Source organism: Canis aureus, chromosome 18 (genome assembly GCF_053574225.1).
Source record: "Canis aureus isolate CA01 chromosome 18, VMU_Caureus_v.1.0, whole genome shotgun sequence".
Taxonomy (NCBI): Eukaryota; Metazoa; Chordata; class Mammalia; order Carnivora; family Canidae; genus Canis; species Canis aureus.
Window position 1 is genome coordinate 2510576 of NC_135628.1, and position 19253 is coordinate 2529828.

General features: G+C 39.8%; 1 protein-coding gene and 1 long non-coding RNA gene across 10 annotated transcripts in view; both read right to left on the reverse strand.

The window, feature by feature from the left end:
* The window catches only part of LOC144288497 (uncharacterized), a 229494-nt gene extending 219743 nt beyond the window's left edge, over positions 1–9751 (reverse strand). For 5 of the 8 annotated variants that reach the window (XR_013356360.1, XR_013356363.1, XR_013356364.1 and 2 more), the window contains exon 1: positions 9292–9403. This is a non-coding gene — a long non-coding RNA (uncharacterized LOC144288497). Of the gene's footprint in view, positions 1–9291 lie in introns of all 8 variants that reach the window. The other 3 variants (XR_013356359.1, XR_013356358.1, XR_013356357.1) reach the window with 3 other exon arrangements.
* Positions 1–19253, reverse strand: part of KCND2 (potassium voltage-gated channel subfamily D member 2) — a 478528-nt gene that overhangs the window by 452580 nt on the left and 6695 nt on the right. The gene's annotated exons all lie outside the window — the stretch shown is intronic.

Below are 19253 nucleotides of genomic sequence, written 5' to 3' on the forward strand. Positions count from 1 at the left end.
TATTCATAAAACAGCCAAGAGTAGAAATGTTTAAAAGGCAGAGCTTCTGGGGTGACTGGCTGGCTCAGCTGGTTAAGTGGCTGACTCGATTTCAGCTCAGGTCATGATCGCGAGGCCTTGGGATCAAGCCTTGCATCAGGCTCCGTGCTCTGCAGGGAGTCTGCTTGAAGATTCTCTCTCTCTCTGTCTCTGTCTCTGTCTCTGTCTCTCTCCCTCCGCCCCTCTCCCTACTCATGCCCTCTGACTCTCAAATAAATAAATGTTTTTAAAAAAAGAGTTTCTGAAAAATAACAATGACACAGAGAAGCTATTCAAAGATAATCCGATTTAAAAGAAGCATCATGAACATATAAATGCCAAGTGAGAGCTTTCACCTAATAGAAACGGCAATGGAATCACGTCTCCTTATCACATGGAAATTGCAATTCTTCAAAACCAGAAGCTTAAAAAATTCTTAGAAAATAATTGCTAAACTGGATGAAAGGTTTAGTGTTTGGGTATTATAATTGTTCTTTCTTGGCTCCTTTTATTGATGTCTCATTTCCAAGTCTGGCTCTGATTTCTTTCACCCTAGCCAACAGATCCAAAGACTATTCAAATGTTTGATTCTTCATTTCTCCAAGTATTGGAAAACTGCTTCTCTCAGTAGGTATGTGTAGTATAGTACTGCATTTAAAGTGTTTTTCCGAATTTAGGTAATGAGCACCACCCAGATAATTACAATAGCTATAAAGAATTCACTTACAGACTATTTTACTATGGGCTAAAAGAGGCTTTTTCGAACAAACAATTAGTATTCCCGTATGATCACACTACAGGCACATTTCGAGTTTTGGTTTTGAAAAAGTGAAGGATAATATGAAACTAATTATTAGCACTAAGTCTTTCTCAGGAGAATTATTTGAAATAGGAAATTCACTTTTAGAGATTAAATTGAAATGGAGATTTCCTCTCTCCATGGTCCTAGGAATTAAACTTAATGAGATCCAGCACTTGGAATCCTTCTGAAAATTTGTGGGACAAAAGTCACAATTAGAAGTATGACCTCAAACATTTCACTTGGAAGAAATGGTGCATAAAACACAGCTTCCCAGAACTGGGAAAAATGTCAACCTCAGACACAACACTTACACTTTTTATATGCTGTACATGAATGCAAATCCTGACCCTACCAAAACGAGGCTGAATGACTCTATATAAATACCCCAGATCCGGCAAGATATATGCCAACCTTTTCAATGTGTGAAAAAAACAGAATTAACTCTTTAGTACTATACATTAGAAAAAAGTCAAATTGCCTGAGGTTATACTTGAGTATTCAGTGTTTACCTCAAAAATATCCGCGAACCCCTGCTGTGGGGTTCCAGCTCAGCTGTTGTGAATCCTTCCTTGGGGGAACAGTTAATAGCTGCTCTAAATTATTGGGTGTATCAGAAGCTCAAATTCAATGTCATACAGGGGAGCTTAATCACAGGGATCCTAGAGTCAGAAGGCTTGCATTTGAATCCCAGCTTCCCTACGTTTGGACTCTGAGTTTGCACACCTCATCAGCAAAATAGTGATAAAAGTTGCATTAATCTATAAAGTTGTTGTAAGGCAAAAACTAGAGAATCCATGTCAAACCATCAGCATCGCTGCTAGTCCATAGCAAATATTAAATACATGATACCTAGTATTTGCATTGTTGCTTTCATGCTCTCCTTACCCCTCTAATGACCTTCCCACTCTCCATCTCTAAGGTTTTTGATAGCCCGTATGCATCCTTAAATATTTCAATCAAGACTCACTACCAGCACTCTTGCTATGAGATTCCCTGCTAGATTAGGTGTCCCTCTGCAGGGCTTCTAGAATTCCCTGGTAGAACTTTACGACTGCACTCTGCACCTGAAGGTAGAACTTTCTCTGTGTGCGCGTGTGCATGCGTATGTGCACGGGTGTGTGTGAGACTCCACTACGGTGTAAGCCTTCAAGGCAGAAGCTATGCCTCATTAATTTGTATCCTTAACACTTAGCAGGAGCATGCCCACGGTGGGTACTCAAATATTTGCTGAATAAATGAAAGAAAAGAATCTTGATATTTTCTAACAGCTACTGAAACAGAAGATTATAATATCCTTGCAGCCAAAGCTGAACTAAACTGATGTTTTATTGAGTTTGCTTCTTTGCCATCAATATGAATCCTTAGTGCTATATATTGAAAATCATTATCTCCAAGCCAAGACAATTTCCCTTTATAAATAGAATGCTGCATATTTTTATCAAAGCCAATATAAACGTCAGCAAAATAATGTATTCAATGCCGAGAGTATTAGATCAAATTAAGTTAGAAACAGGTCTTAACCTCCAAAACTTTATAATATAGGGGACAGAGAGTACAAAATGAATAAACATAGATATTTTTCTTTTTTTTTAACATAGATATCTTTCAAATATATTTTATATGTATTTGTGTGTATATGTACCCATGTATGTATCTATGATATGTATATAATAGAAACTTGGAAAAATTAAATGTACAATAGGTCCGAGTGCTTACTGAACAAGCATATTTTTCTTGCACATCTTTGCCATATTAATGATTAAGATATTATTTCCTAAAAAGTAAAATAGAAATAAAATATTATTCCATTATAGGAATGACTTTTAGTCAAGTCCTAATGGATTTTTAGTAAACTCAGAGACCATATTTTTTTTCTTAAGATAAATAAATAAATAAAAATAAATAAATAAATAAACAAATAAATCTGAGACAGAGAGAGAGAGCAGAGATACAGGCAGAGGGAGATGGAGAGGGAGAGAGAAACCAAGCCGACTCTGCACCGAGTACAGGGCCCAAGGCAGGGCTCGAACTCATGACCCTGAGATAACGAAACTAAGAGTTGGACACTTAATTGACGTGCCACCCAGGTGCCCCAAAGTCAGGCCCTGTTCTAAGATACTTGTTATGACCTATATGTATATTCTTCCTGAATTTTAAGTTAGATGAAAATGTCTAGATACATACGTATTTTGTAATCATGTCTTTTTATTTTATAGGGTACTAATTATGATAAGATCTAGCAATTTGATTGAGACATAATACAATAAAAAAAATTACTTCCAGGGAGAAAAAAAAGAAGATTAAGATTGTTAAAAATACTGTTCGTCTGTGTATCAAGGGTAAGCTGGCATCATTTTCTGACTTAATATATGTCCATCATTGCTGACATGAGTTACCAATAAGCAAGTCAGATAAGACTCTACAACTAACTGCCCCTCATACTCCGTATACTCTATTTCTAAAGTCGTGACACAATCGATCCTCTCTGCTATAATCAATGTATATTTTATCCAAATACGCTTAGATGAGAACTTTAATTTTTTTATTTTTTTATTTTTTTTTATGATAGTCACACTTGAAAGAGAGAGAGAGAGGCGGAGACATAGGCAGAGGGAGAAGTAGGCTCCATGCACCAGGAGCCCGATGTGGGATTCGATCCCGGGTCTCCAGGATCGCGCCCGGGGCCAAAGGCAGGCGCCAAACTGCTGCGCCACCCAGGGATCCCAGATGAGAACTTTAGATAGAAGATGTTAGAGAACTTTTTCCTCCTGCAATAACGTAAAATAAACAGGGCTCCATCACCTACCCATCTTCTCGCTAAACGATTTTAGAGAATGGCTGTGTTAAGGGCTGTGTTTCATCTTAAATGACTTCAGTCACGAAACTTGCAAATCACAACCCAACACGTGCCTAGAATACCCTGTGATAAGAGTCTTGGTAAATCTACTTCGAGAATCAAAAATGTAGTTTGGTCATTGCTGGTCCTGACACACTCTGAACTAAGCCTTTTCTGCAGCACTTCTACCTCCGGAAAAACTGTTACAGTCCTCCCACTAATCATGTGACAGTATAATTTCAAAGCCTGCATATTCTCTGTGGACAATGCACATGTTTTAGAGACAAACAGAACTGACATCAATTCTTTCTATGTCATATTTTGCTCACCTAGGAAATAAAAGCAATGCCTTACGATGGAGAATCACACGTGACAAGACACAGTGCATGTGAATGAAGCAGAGGTGAGCACAGTGCCTGACCCGGGTAAGCACTCATTAAATGAGAGCTTCTGTCGATGATGATGATGATGATGATGATGATGATGATTGCCATTTCATCCCTCGGAATGAATTAGCTCAAGTAAGAGGGAACAGGAAAGCTACATGTGTCTGAGCCTTTTCCTGCATCCATCCCAGCTGTCTTAATAGGCTCATTATTGATGATCCTCCTAGGGACGGAGTGGAAAAATGATCAGAAACCTGAATGAACCTCAGCCTCTGGTCAGACAGAACCAGAATACCCCATGGGTGTGAGAACAACTCGATTAGGATTTTTAATACACTCTTTCTTTCTCATCTCCCTCGTCTACTGGACTTCCAATGTCCAGATAGATGCTTCTGGGTACAATGATCTAGATGAACACTTCCATTGATGAAAGGGCTCCTTTATAGCTTTCCCAGAAGAGCATCATCTATTCTGTGTTCTGTTTCATTTTTATAACACAATTAAACAGACTCCTGGAGAAGCTTGAGCCACGTAGCTAGGTAACACTCAAACAATGCATTTTTATTAGCTCCTGGAATGGAATTTAACAAAGATTTTTTTTTTTAATCTGGTAGAATTTATCCTTGAATAGTAGATACTGTAAGTACAGAGAAGGAAGAAATGGTTTTACAGCATTTCCAATAAAAAAATAAAAGGCCTGTTATCTCACCACAAGATCGATACAAGTCATTGCCTTTAGGTCCCATTCAGAGATACACCGTGTTAGTGTCATGGCAGGTCATGATCTCAATGTACTTTCTTCCAGTCAGATCAACTTCAGAGGGTTTGAGATCAAGGCAATGAAGGGGGTCCAGAAAACACATTACACAGCAAAGTTTAAATGACTTAGGGAAGTTCACCCCAGCAGAGAAAAACCTAAGGAGACATGATAGCTCTCTTCAAGTACAGCCCTACAAAAGGATGTGGAAAAAGAGAACTCATTCTATTCAATCTCAAAAACCTAATTTGGATAAGTGGGTGATAGATGAAGGTGTCCTGTTCAGCACAATTTTTTAAAAACTTGATAAAAAAAAATTGAGTCCTGCTGCAAAGAAACAGGCTGCCCTAAACTTCCAATTATACAGAATATTCAAAAAGTTCATAGAAGGCCATATAAATAGAGAGAACGTACCAGAATCTTTCAACTGGAGGAAGTTTGAACTAGGTGACCTAGAGGAAAACTGCTAGTTTCAAGATTCTACGGTTCTTAGAAAGATCTACTGTTCGAAAAATGCCACCTAAATGTCTGTACCTCTGAACATGCCACTGAATTCATGTAAGGATCATGAATTAGGATGGCGTAAACAACGAAGAGGAAATCGAGGGATTTGGGTACCACTGCAAACGAGTGGAAATTAATTAGGACAAAGGGAGGAGAGCCACAAAGGAAATCGAGAAGTAATATTTAAATTAATTGCTTTCTTGTCATAGAAATGCATCTTTCAAACTATGACTGACTGCCACAGCGGCACCTGCCCGGCTCAGTCGGTAGAGCCGCAACTCCTTATCTCAGGGTTGCAAGTTTGAGCCCCAATGTCTGGTATAGAGATTGCTTAAAAATAAAATCTTAAACAAACAAGAAAACCCAAAATATATCTGGAACATTTACAATAAAGACCCACTTAATCTGTTGCAATATAATTATCTCTGAAACAACATATATTTACATTAGAGAGCAAATATTCTTGATCGTAATACTGCATTATCTATCCACTTATGTTGCTCATCGGTTAGAACCATAATGGGTATAGGCGATCTTAAACTATTCGTAAAAAAGCAAATACCAATTACGTTTTGCCAACAAAAAAATTAAGAGGAAAAACAACATGTTTAGAGATCCGTTCAAAAGTTAGCTTACATGCCTGAATTTAAATAAAAGCTTAAAGACAAAATAAATAAAAATTCATGCTTAAAGGGTAAAATAAAAACAAAAAGCGAGCTTCCATGCATCCCAGCCATTCTTTCCTATTAACTAGGACAGGCCTAAAAAGAGGAAGAGAGGTACCGCCCGGACAAAACCCACGTTCAAATACCCTGGCAATTTCATATCCTCCAGACTCTAACCTGGGCCACAAGAGTTGAGGGCGGACTTTTGCTCTTTCCCACGCAGGCAAGCGATCGCTCATTCCAAAGCATTAGAAAGTTCCTCACACATTTTCTATCACACAAACACAAATATATTTTTACACTGCGTGCAGGCTCTGCAGAGTCCGTCACAGTGCGGAGAGCCAGGATTCAAAATCCCAGCTTCGCGCAGAACTTATTCTCTCACATACGTGTGTCTTTTCTTCGCAGTGCCAAGCGCATTTTCTGGCACGTAGGAAGAGTCAATAAATTGAGTTAAATCCAATCAGGATTCTGGGTTGACTTGCTAAGTTTTGTGTACTCCTGTGCATCTGTTTTTCTGTGTTTCTGGGTATCGTATTTGTTTCTGCTAAACAACGGTGTTCTGGTGTGTCAGACCGTGGGCAACACCTAATGTACATCAGTTTCACAGATTACTGATAAAGACCCATCTTAACGTGATGGTGAGACACAGAGTGTTACAGAGAACTGCGTTATAGCGAGCTAAAGTAATGTGTCACGTCGCAGATTATGTGGGAGTCTCAAGGGTTAAGACCATAAAAGGAGATTCAAGAGTCACCCAACTCAATCTCTGCTCTATCCTCCTGCTAGAATTGTTTCTCTCGTTTCATAAATATAACTCAGATTTTTATGTGCTCAGAAGGACATTTGTAATTTACTATTTCATGCATTCCATAGATACGGACTGATCACTTAGGAGCGTCGAAACACGCAAGAAAGGTAAAAGTACATACGAGAACCAGTATAACTGAGAAGTGAAGGGATTGTGATTTATGCTGTAATGATTACTTTCAAATCCATTCATAGCGGAATTTATTAAGATCCAAAAAGTGACAAGTGATCCCAGATTTTTGTTCAGTCAACATTCAACAGACATTTCAGTGCCAAAGGAACCTACACACTGTGCCCAGAATATGCTCTGCATTTTTCTGCCACTGAGACTTTGCTTGTGCCAGGTAAGGAAACTCCCCTCTATCCCCCACTATGGCTGTCACCACTAATTGGTCATGGGACCCATTACTGGTGACCCCGGACATGCCTGAGAATTTTCTCATCAGTCACACAGGAAACACCCAAATTCTAACAGAGTTAGCATACAAGAAAAAAATATATATATTTATATTCTCATAGCTCTTAGTAATATGGGATGGTGAGTAATGTGCCCGCTAGACAATACTCTATGTCTAATGGTTTTGCATTAGATTTAGAAATATTCTCTATATGCCCATTACTTATGCTGATTGTCTATAAAAGCTAAGGACATAATATTTCCTGATGGCATAAATCTGGAAATTATCATCTGAAGCTCAGAAGAATGGCCCGGGGTACATACGTATAGCTATGAGCCAACAGCATGGAGATGCGAGAACAGTACAGAAACGTAAGGGAATTCTTTCAAAGGTTAAGGGAAATGGATAAGGATTTGGAAAACAGTTTTATAGAGGAATCAATCAGCGTACTAAAGAAGTGTCAAAACTCTAGAAATTTATTTCATGTACAATGTTTTTAATGTATGTTGAGCTGAAGACGGCACCTGTGGAAATTGTAGCTCTGTATGTAGATACGTGGGTATCCAAGGACCTGTAGTTGAGAGAGAAGCAGCTAGAAAGTACAGGTGACTCTTGAACAACATGGGTTAGAACTACCCAGGCCCACTGTCATACGGATTTTCTTTGTTAAATACACTACAGGACCTGACATGTATTTCCTCCTTCTTATGATTTTTTTATGATTTTCTTAAAAACATTTTTTCCTCTAGCTTACTTCATTGTAAGACTACAGTATATATAGTAAGTAGAGGCTTTCAACAAAAGGCTGTGGGGAGTTAAGGTTTTGGGGAGTCAAAAGTCATCCACAGATTTTCGACAATGCATGGGGGGGGCACTGGCACCCCAAACCTCAGATGGTATAAGGGTCAACTGTGTTTATGAGTGATGTAAGTTCCCAAAATGGATTGGACCTTTAACTCTAAAGTAAAAAGATTTAAAAAAAAAATCTAAAATCTTTACTCAGTATCTGTGATCCACAAAGCAAGATTCTATAAAACCTGTGGGGGAGATTTCAACTCAAGTAGGAGGTTCTTTGAAGAGAGGACTTTTGCCAGCAGGCATGTTGAGGCACCTAACAACACAAGTCTACAGGTCGGGCATTATGGATCTATGGATTTTGTTTTCCTTATTTGGTTTCTAGAGGTACCAAAAATAAACAGAAATATAATGAAAGTTTAGAAACAATTTTTTTTTTTAATGTATGCCTAGCTCTTCAGGAAAACCAATTCCTCTTAAATCAACTAAAATAAAGGTGAGGAGCGCCTAGATGGCTCAGGTGGTGATGAGGGGACCCATCAGGGTAGACTCTCCCTTGCCCCGCCGTAAGAGATTATCTCCTTACATATCTCTCTCCGGTTCCCCCTCCCTCTCCATATATATTCTGTTCAGGAAGAGAGGCTTTGCAGAGGGATCGTCAAGACTCTCCTTCCTTTTACCTGATTTGGGATAAACCTGCATCATCTAAACGAACCCAGTTCAAACCAAGATTTCAAAGTGTCATGTCAAACCTCCTGATCTTAACATTAAGTTAACATTTGAGTTTGCAGAAGACCATGTGTATCAGAACTTTTATAATTGAATCACAACTTTGCAGTATTGGTTTCCTCTTTTTGTGAGAGTTGATAACCAGAAATCCTGTAGCCACAGCTAATCAGGAGTAGCTCCTCCTCCAAGGCAGGAAGGGAATGTCAATCTCCGGCCACGTTAATCTTCAATAGTGCTTTCACGAGGTGGCTCTCTCTGCACCCTGACCGCGTACTGCCTACTTCTCTCTATCTACCAGGAAAGAACATGAAGTCATTTTGGACAGGCTAACATCATGAAAAGCCAACTAAATAGCTCAACATCAAATCAGCTATTCCGTAGATTTTTAACATAAAACCTCCTTTTATGCTCCATTAGGATCTAAGAACCCACCAGTAATTTGTTTTCTATCTTTAGATCTTCTACAGTTCAAATCTCTAACATGTGATTAAAAATTAACCTCTTTGGAAAGTAAATCCTTTCAAATCAACTTTCCATTTACACAGTAGGGAAAAAAAAAAAAGAGGGGAAGAGGAGAGAAAATATATTTACCCAAAGAAAATTTCCATCTCACGAGATTTAGACGATCTTCATGCATGGTGCTGTTTTGCTCCTCATGAGCTTTTCCCTCCTTCTGAGGCTCTGATCCAAGATTCCATGTTCTTTAACTTTCATTATGACCAACTGGTCAATTAACCTAGGCTTCCACTAAGGAAAGCTCAACCCACCCATTCCTGACAGTTAAGAAATCAATGCCGTTAAAAACTTACAACCCTAAAAAAAAACAACAACAACAACAACAACAACAACAAACTTACAACCCTCAATTCCCCCAAAGGAATCAGCTGCATCTTCTTTATTCCAGTTTTCTCCCGAATACGAGTACTAATGGTTACTATCCATGAAAACCTATTTTGTAACACAAGATAGCATAGGGCTTTTGCAATAAAGAATCAGGTTATCACCTATATTCAAGATTATTGAATTTCTATCCATGTTTCTCTCTGTACACATTCATTTATGCATACTGAAAACTATCACTTCCACAACTTTGTCTGGATCATAATTTAACATGGTTTCTTTTGACCTCATTTCAAAATTCCAGCCCAAGGTCGGTAATATTCCAGGATGATAACAATAGAGATAGGCTCAAGACACATTCTTACAGATCAGTGGTTCTTAAAATTTGATGTAAGAAGTAAAAATGCAGTTGTCATGGCTCCCACCTCCAGAGATTATTTAAATGGTTTTAGGTGAAAGCCAAGAATATGCATTTTTAATGAGTGTCCCAGGTTGTCCTAATTCTGGTGGCCTTCAGTCCACACGGAGAGAAATGTCACTTGGAATTTGCTAAACTCTACACATGCATCTCATTATCTGGAAGTTATATATTTTGATCACATCATTTGTATTCCCTATGAAAATGCCTTCATGTTCCTGCAATATTATGTACTTTGCATAAAAAGCCCAAATCAAAAATAGTTCTAAATATTTTGTGAAGCTCTTGGTGCAGATGCTGTTTATTATGTGGGTAAATAACCAGCTTATGGGATCAACCTGACCAGATTATTTTAGACTCTACATCTTCTAAAAAGAAACCCCTCAGGAGTTAATACCATTTCCTTTCTTGGATAAACAGAGCTGTGAAATACGCTACACTTTCCTTCTTTTCTTTGGCTGCCAGGAAATTCAGAGCTGACCTTACGTTCACTATGCCTTTATTTAACATCATTGTCTTTTCTCCCTTCATCTTTAATACTTGGCACTTGCTTATTTAATCTTTTGGTTCATTTGATAGTAAATTGTTTCAAATCCTCTCTCAAAATTGGTGGAGTTAAAAAAATAATAATAAAGGAATGATTAAGCATGTAATTCCAAAACAAGTTTGCCAGACACATAAAATTCTTATAATTTGGTAACCCAAGTTCATGAAGTGTTGAATTTTCAGTAACAATAAAAAGCTTTATAGGATGACTCAAAATTCCAGTTTCTAAATAGGAAATACCTCTTGACTTAAGGTGTGTCTTCAATCAGTATCTCTTCATTTTCAAAAATCATTTCCTGCCTCATTGTCTATTGGGTGACCCAGAGAGACCTTTTCCCCTTCTTTTCCTTCTTTCCCTCTCTCTTCCTTCCTTTCTTCTTTCCAAGCTGTACATACTTATGTCTACAATTTGATGGGTTTGGGGATAAATATACACCCATGAAATCATCACTACCATCAAGGCCACAGACATATTCATCACCTCCCAAACCTCCTCCCTACTCCCTTACTACATTTTTATGTGAAAAAGTACTATATTTAATATTATTATCATATATTTAATAGTAATCATAATGTAATAATAATCCCTCATATAGCACCTCGGTAGGAGGTCAGAACTTCACATATCTGCATTTAATTTCCATGCAAGTCCTATGAGGTTGGTATCACTAACCCATTTTTACAAATGGGGGGGTCTTACGTAAAAAGAATTTAAGTTAACGTGACCAACATCATAGAGCTGGTATGTAAATCCAGGCCATTTCTAATATATTACCCTCTATATTTAAGACCTTTCTGAGTAAGTCATCAAAAGGGTTATTGTAGAAGAGACTTAATTTTAAATAACATCTGGCAAGATTTTTTTATATAGGAAAAATATGAAGAGAGAGGCTTCAAATATCACCAGAGAGTCCTTTTTTAACAGAAGTTCTGTAAGCTAATGGAAAAAATAATAATTCAAAAAGGTACAAAATGAAATATAAAATTGTTCTTCTCTGGCTTCTTTAAAGAATTATCATTAATAGTTCATTTTGTGTCCTTCCAGAAAAGTAATAGGAGACAGTATGTGTGTATCAACTTAGGCACATGTATATATTTATTTACAGATTTATACATTTTGTATTGATGTCTATGTGTTTGTGTTTTTTTTAAGTATATCTGAGTATACATTACATGCTAATACATATTTTAGTAATAGTTAAAATAACAGATCCAGAAAGTGGACACTGTGTGATGTGGAGAATAATAAGAAGATGGAAGTAAAAGTAACGTGAATAGTCTAAGGTGACATTTATTCGAAATTTGCCTTCAAATAGTATATTTCAGAACACGTTCCTAAAATTTGCTACTTAACTGAAAAATCGACACCCTTTAATTCTGAAATAAAATAATCTTACCTTTCGTTTAGGTGATTATGAAGGTATTTGGACTCTACCTATGAAAATAATAAAGTTCTCTGTGAAATCAATAGGCACTTTACTTTTTACTACTCTAAAACTATGTCAATCATGAATAAAAAGTGCCTTATTTCCATAGAGAAAAGTTTATAGCCATTTTGCAAATTACATTCTTTTCTTTTTTATAGGAATATTTATTTATTTTATAGGAATATGTTATCTTCTGGCATTTTGTATCAAATTCATGTGATTTTGAAGGCCAAAAGCACAAATGCTGTATTAAAAAAAAAAAAAAAAGACAACAGGGATCCCTGGGTGGCGCAGCGGTTTAGCGCCTGCCTTTGGCCCAGGGCGCGATCCTGGAGACCCGGGATCGAATCCCACGTCAGGCTCCTGGTGCATGGAGCCGGCTTCTCCCTCTGCCTATGTCTCTGCCTCTCTCTCTCTCTCACTGTGTGCCTATCATAAATAAATAAAATAAAATAAAATTTAAAAAAATAAAAAAATAAAAAAAAGACAACAGATCAACGTATCTACACTGTAAGTTAATTACGCTTTTCAAAACACTTGCCTTTTATTGCAAACATTAAAAAAAAGGCAAGGTCATCCATGAAGAACTGGAAATAATATTCATTTAATTTCCATAATTAAGAATTTCCTGAAATGGAGGTAATTTCCTCTTGACATTTATTCGTACATCCTGTTTCACAGTAATGTATCTCCTTCTAAATGTCTGAGGCGCTTGATTTTTTCTAACTGCAGTAATATTGTGATAAATTAGATAATACAAATGGATGAGATGTGAATAGTTTGTTGGTTGTACATGTTTGTTTGTATAAAGTTATATGTAACATTTGATAAAATACTACAGCATGTCAGAAAAGCAACTGAACATCATTTTCAATGCTCATTCTTAATTTCACATGAATGAGTAAACCAAAGCCTTGCAAAATATTTTCAGATTTGACGTTTTCATATTATTGGCCTTGAGTTCCAATGCAAAGTCGAACAAAATGTCTCACATTATGAAAATATAAATGCAAGGTGTACCAGAGTAAGCCTTTTCAGGCTGGAAAAAAAAAAAAAAAGAAAAATCCAATTACAAGTCATAGAGTTAATACAATGTAAGTTAGGATTGCTGCCATTATATTACCTGCTCATTTCAAAGAGATCAGGTAAAAATCATGCCAATAAAAAAAAAAAAACTTAATTTCTTCATAGTAACTTACATCTAACCATCCACACTTCCTCTTCCCATTGCATCCAGCTGCCTCATAGAAATCATCTTTCCTGAATTTTCACTTACTAATTTGTGGCTACTGGAAGTGTCTGTCAGTTGATGCAGCAAATTTGGAAAAATTTGGCTTTATTCCCCCAAAGTTAAAATGTATTAGTGTGGCAGAGGGTTACGTAGTTTCAATTTCTGCATCAAGATGAAAAGAAACCAGATCCCCATTCAAAATAAAGAAAGGCTGGTAATTATTACAATGTAATTGCCACGGTCAACCTCATTTCCAAAAGGCAGGGAATTCCAGGGAATACTTTTTCCTTCGTGATGATCCTCAAGAACCCCACTTTATGCCGTCGGAAATCACAGCTCCCCGGAGAAGTACTGGGTAGGATGCAGAATTACCTGAAGGACAGGTGTTCTAACGGAAACAGAATGCCAAAGCGAGGTGCCACGTGGACTTCCCCTAGAGCCAGGAACTATTTGCACAAGCCTGGGAGACACACACAAACTTGTTTGTTTTGTTTGTTTGTTTGTTTTTTAATCTTTTTTTATGCTGTTAATCCAATTCCTCTTCTTTGAAACCCAACTTCTCCCCAATTATCTGTTCACGTTTGTTTTACTCTCCAGCAGGGAGATTCTTACCAAGGCAAGGCCTCTCTAAGTTTTCACTGCATAGACACATCTGCTACATGCATGGCTCCAATTTAATTTGGGTTTAAAGGTACATATCCTCTGGCGTTCTTCAGAACACGTTAACCCTTTTTACTTTCAAACTCACAGAAACAACCAAACACCTGAACAGGGATACATGTACCTACTGCAAAGTGAGAAAGGAGAAAAAAAAAAAAAAGGAATGCAAATTCTTTAAGGAGAATCCAAAGCATATATGATATTCCTGAGCACACAGAGTAAGGTCTGCAACTGTATAGGTCTGCAACAACAACTGTAAGGTCTGCAAATCTATACTAAAAAAAAAAATAATAATCCCCACTTATTTCCCAGATAGCTCCATATCTACTGAGAAACACTTCTGTCTTTTCAGCTAAAATGTGGAATTCATTTTCTCATTTGAACTAGTCTTATTTTTGTCAGTCGGGAATACTTGAATTGCGCATTCTTATAAAATACTCCATTTTTTTCTGGAAAATCTCATGAATAATTAGATATGAATTTTAAGTTAAGGTAAGTATAGTGAATCTAACACAGGATGAGGATTTATACATGGTGAATAAATTAATGTTAAAATGACCACTTAAAAAAAAAGTGAAATGTTCCAGAGCTTGTGCTCATTTCAATACAAAAATCATATCCTATATCCTTAGCATGCTCATAATTCTCTAACGTGTCCCCATTATGTCTCGGATAAAACCAGAGTCCTTCCTGTGGTCTACAATGTCCCCACTACCTTTCTGACAGCGTCGGCTACTGAGCCCCTCCCTGTCTTTGCTGTAATCACAGTGGCCTCGGCTGGAAGTCGCCAAGCCTCCCTGCATCCTGAGGTCTTTGCACTTTTCTTCTTTCTTCATCAAAGGCTTTAATCCGGATACTGAGAGAACTCGCTTTATCCCCTCGGTCGGCCAACAGCTTAAGTGTTTCCATTGGCAAGGTCCTGCCGGTGTCCTCCCCGATCCGTCTGCAGCACCCACCGCCAGTCGGAGTGACAGGTGGCCGCGGCCTGCTCTCTGCCTGCACCGCCAGGGCACACGGCTCACAAGCTTGGGAGGCCGGTCGCGACGGTCACTGTGGCACCAGTGGCCGGTGGGAAGTGATCCATGGAGTCCGGTGGGAAGTGATCCACAGGAGTCCGGTGGGAAGTGATCCACGGAGTCCGGTGGGAAGTGATCCACAGGAGTCCGGTGGGAAGTGATCCACGGAGTCCGGTGGCAAGTGATCCACAGGAGTCCGGTGGAAAGTGATCCACGGAGTCTGGTAGGAAGTGATCCACAGGAGTCCGGTGGAAAGTGATCCACGGAGTCCGGTGGGAAGTGATCCACAGGAGTCCGGTGGCAAGTGATCCACGGAGTCTGGTGGGAAGTGATCCATAGGAGTCCGGTGGAAAGTGATACACAGAGTCCGGTGGGAAGTGATCCACAGGAGTCCGGTGGAAAGTGATCCACGGAGTCCGGTGGGAAGTGATCCACAGGAGTCCGGTGGCAAGTGATCCACGGAGTCCGGTGGCAAGTGATCCACAGGAGTCCGGTGGAAAGTGATCCACGGAGTCTGGTGGCAAGTGATCCACAGGAGTCCGGTGGCAAGTGATCCACGGAGTCCGGTGGGAAGTGATCCACAGGAGTCCGGTGGAAAGTGATCCACGGAGTCTGGTGGGAAGTGATCCACAGGAGTCCGTGGCAAGTGATCCACGGAGTCCGTGGCAAGTGATCCACAGGAGTCCGGTGGAAAGTGATCCACGGAGTCTGGTGGGAAGTGATCCACAGGAGTCTGTGGCAAGTGATCCACGGAGTCCGGTGGGAAGTGATCCACGGAGTCTGGTGGGAAGTGATCCACAGGAGTCTGTGGCAAGTGATCCACGGAGTCCGGTGGGAAGTGATCCACGGAGTCCGATGGCAAGTGATCCACAGGAGTCCGGTGGAAAGTGATCCACGGAGTCTGGTGGCAAGTGATCCACAGGAGTCCGGTGGCAAGTGATCCACGGAGTCCGGTGGGAAGTGATCCACAGGAGTCCGGTGGAAAGTGATCCACGGAGTCTGGTGGGAAGTGATCCACAGGAGTCCGTGGCAAGTGATCCACGGAGTCCGTGGCAAGTGATCCACAGGAGTCCGGTGGAAAGTGATCCACGGAGTCTGGTGGGAAGTGATCCACAGGAGTCTGTGGCAAGTGATCCACGGAGTCCGGTGGGAAGTGATCCACGGAGTCCGGTGGGAAGTGATCCACAGGAGTCTGGTGGGAAGTGATCCACGGAGTCCGGTGGGAAGTGATCCACGGAGTCTGGTAAACTGAAATGAACTCGACGGGTCACAGTTTGCGGAGCGGCTGAGACACGTGCTGCTGGTAAAACTCTGGGTTTCCCAAAAGCACCGTTACTGTTATTCTTAAAAGTGAAGAGAACGAGGACAACGGAAGAAGCAAAAAGGACAAGACCTTTCACTTTCAGAACAAAACCTTCTCATTCTACTTGACGTTATTTCAACTGTCATCCTACTCTTCCAATGTCATTCCTCCTCCTTACTAACTTCGGTAACTCACCCCCATCCTCCCCACACCGTTTGAGAACTCAGACCTTCTCCACATAACAGACACGTCGAAATCCCAGGGCCACGCGCCCTGCGCCGGGCCCCGCGGGCACCCACACGCCTGCTTCCGCGGTGTGCACCCGCCTTCTAATCATTTCAGAGAGGAACGTCTCTTCCGACAGACTACATCGATTTTGCGTGTCACCCATAGACTTTTCACTATTTTTAAGCAGCAATGAGTGGGCCCGGGTGGAGGAGGAGAGCGGCGGCTCACGTTTCCTGGGGCAGCGGAGGCTGAAGGGCAGGACAGCGCACTTCCGTGCGGGTTCACTTACCTGGGGAGGCACCCCCACCTGCTCCCCAGGGGCGGCTGCAAGGACCAGCCTTCACCAGAAAGCAGCCCGGTCACAGCAACGGCGCTGACCGCCGGGAGTTCTGGCTCTGAAGCAAATTAGCCACGGAGCAAAGAGTGGAGGAATCTCAGGCCGCCCGTGTCCAAAGAGAAAAATGCAAAGGGCAGACTGTAGTACAAAGACAAAACATTCGAACAATAAAACTCCAATTTTCCTGGACACCGAACACAGGGAAAGACTGGTTTAGTAGATGGCCGCTCGCTGATGGAGGCGGTGGCCCTGCCCTAAGGAGCTCTCCACGGTGCGCAGGTTGTCGCCTCGCACCGTGACTGCGAAACTGTAACACAGATTTCTCTGCATTTAGGCACTGAACTAGTAGGTACTAAGGCCTCCAAAGGTATAGACCCAAACCTCAAAAGCCTTTCTGTCTGGTTAGGAAGGCAAGAAATAAAACCAGAACGTAACATATATAAAACAGCACTTACTCCCGGCAAGTAAAATCCCAACTACAGATGATGTAGATATGGGAGGTTGAGAAGGCTTCATGGACGAGGCCGCTGCAAAGTCTGGTTCTCAAAGGAGGACACTAAAGGCTAAATTCCACTGGGATCTACTAAAGCAAGGAGCAGTGTCAAGGCGCACAGAAACGTAGAGACGGTGTTGCACCCCTGGGTTTCTTCTCAATACCAGACCATATCCCACAATCAAATCTAGCTGTTGTAGCCAGAAGGAGAGAAATGGCCACACACACACACACACACACACACACACAGGCACATGCATATATATAATATATATTTATTTATGCTTAAATATATAAATTACATATAAATATATATAAATAATATATTTAAATATATAGAACTATATAGTATATATAAATATATAAATACCGTATATATAAACATATGTACTATATAGGAACAAATATATACTATATATAAGCTATATATATAAATTGGACTATAAATAAACATATATATTATATATAAATCTATATACTATATAGCACATATAGTACATATATCATTGTGCTCAGAAAACGGTATAGGACATATGAAGAGTTGGGGGAAAAAATGAGTAAAATCATTATTATAGCTCTGAAAGATAAATAAAATTTCCTTTTCAGTGAATATGCTTTTCACCATTCTTGTTCCTTCCATGAAATAAAAGGTAAACTGCATGGTTTTTACAACTCAGAGGCCAACTCTTTTTTTTTTTTTTTTTTCAAAAATTCAAGCAAAATAATTGATTTATCTTCTCCTTCATCAGGCAGGCAAAATACTTACCGCCTTATGGTCTGCTTCCCAATGGTCTAACAGCTCACTGAACAAGAACACATGCTTTTATTATGTCAGCTGGGCACCGCCAGGCTAAACCCCAGCACCGGGCAAGTACATGCAGAGGTAGCGGTGATACTGAGAAATGGGGTGTGAGTCACAGAGAGCAGAACCAGGAGAAAATGCATTATGTTAATGAAATAAAGAGAAGATGTATTCCTTTCCTTATCCCTGTAGTATCAACAGTAATCCCCAGTGAGTTATTATTACATATTCCTAGATAATGTTTTAAGGTCTTTAGGTGGGGAAATGAGTAAAAAATGAAACAAACAAAAATGCTGCCGCTGTTTAAGTGTGTGACTATCAGTAAGCCCCCAAAGGTGTCGCATCTATAAAATGACGGATTTAAAATAAATATGTTTCTTTCCACCAGGAATTCAGAAAGTAGGTAGTACAAAATTTGAGGTTCATTAAGTCATCACCAAAGAGAAGTATAATTGGGAGGAAGGTTTACACAAATATGACATACATGACATCAGAATTAAATGAAGTAACTATACAAATAAAATAAGACTAAGTTAACCTGTAGTCTAAAGGGAAATCCTGAAAAGAAAAAAAATATATATATCTATCTATCTTAACAAGACCCAGTGAAAATTAGAAAATAGCTCTACCCTAGTGTGCTGTACTGACAGAAAACATATGATCTCTTCCTGACATACTGCTTCTTGGCAGCCAAGTAAATATTTGTAAAAAAAAGGAAAATGCTAGGTAAATACACACATTCAAAAAATACATATGTATGTCGTGTCAAATACTACCTCCAGTCAAATGATGACTAAAACAAAATAAACAGTGAAAATTTGGTTGCCTGTAACACTTGTCACATTTCTCTACGTTTCCTTAAAAAGTTCATTTTCAGGGATCCCTGGGTGGCACAGTGGTTTAACGCCTGCCTTTGGCCCAGGGCGTGATCCTGGAGTCCTGGGATCGAGTCCCATGTCAGGCTCCCGGCATGGGGCCTGCTTCTCCCTCTGCCTGTGTCTCTGCCTCTCTCTCTCTCTATGTCTATCATAAATAAATAAATAAATCTTAAAAAAAAAAGTTCATTTTCAACTCCCAACAATTAACATGCTCTATAAAGATTTTTATAAAAATATATGTCATAAGGGGCCCCTGGGTGGCTCAGTGGTTGAGCATCTGCCTTTGGCTCAGGGCGTGACCCCGGGTCCTGGGATCGAGTCCCACATCGGGGTGCCCGCAGGGAGCCTGCTTCTCCTTCTGCCTGTGTCTCTGC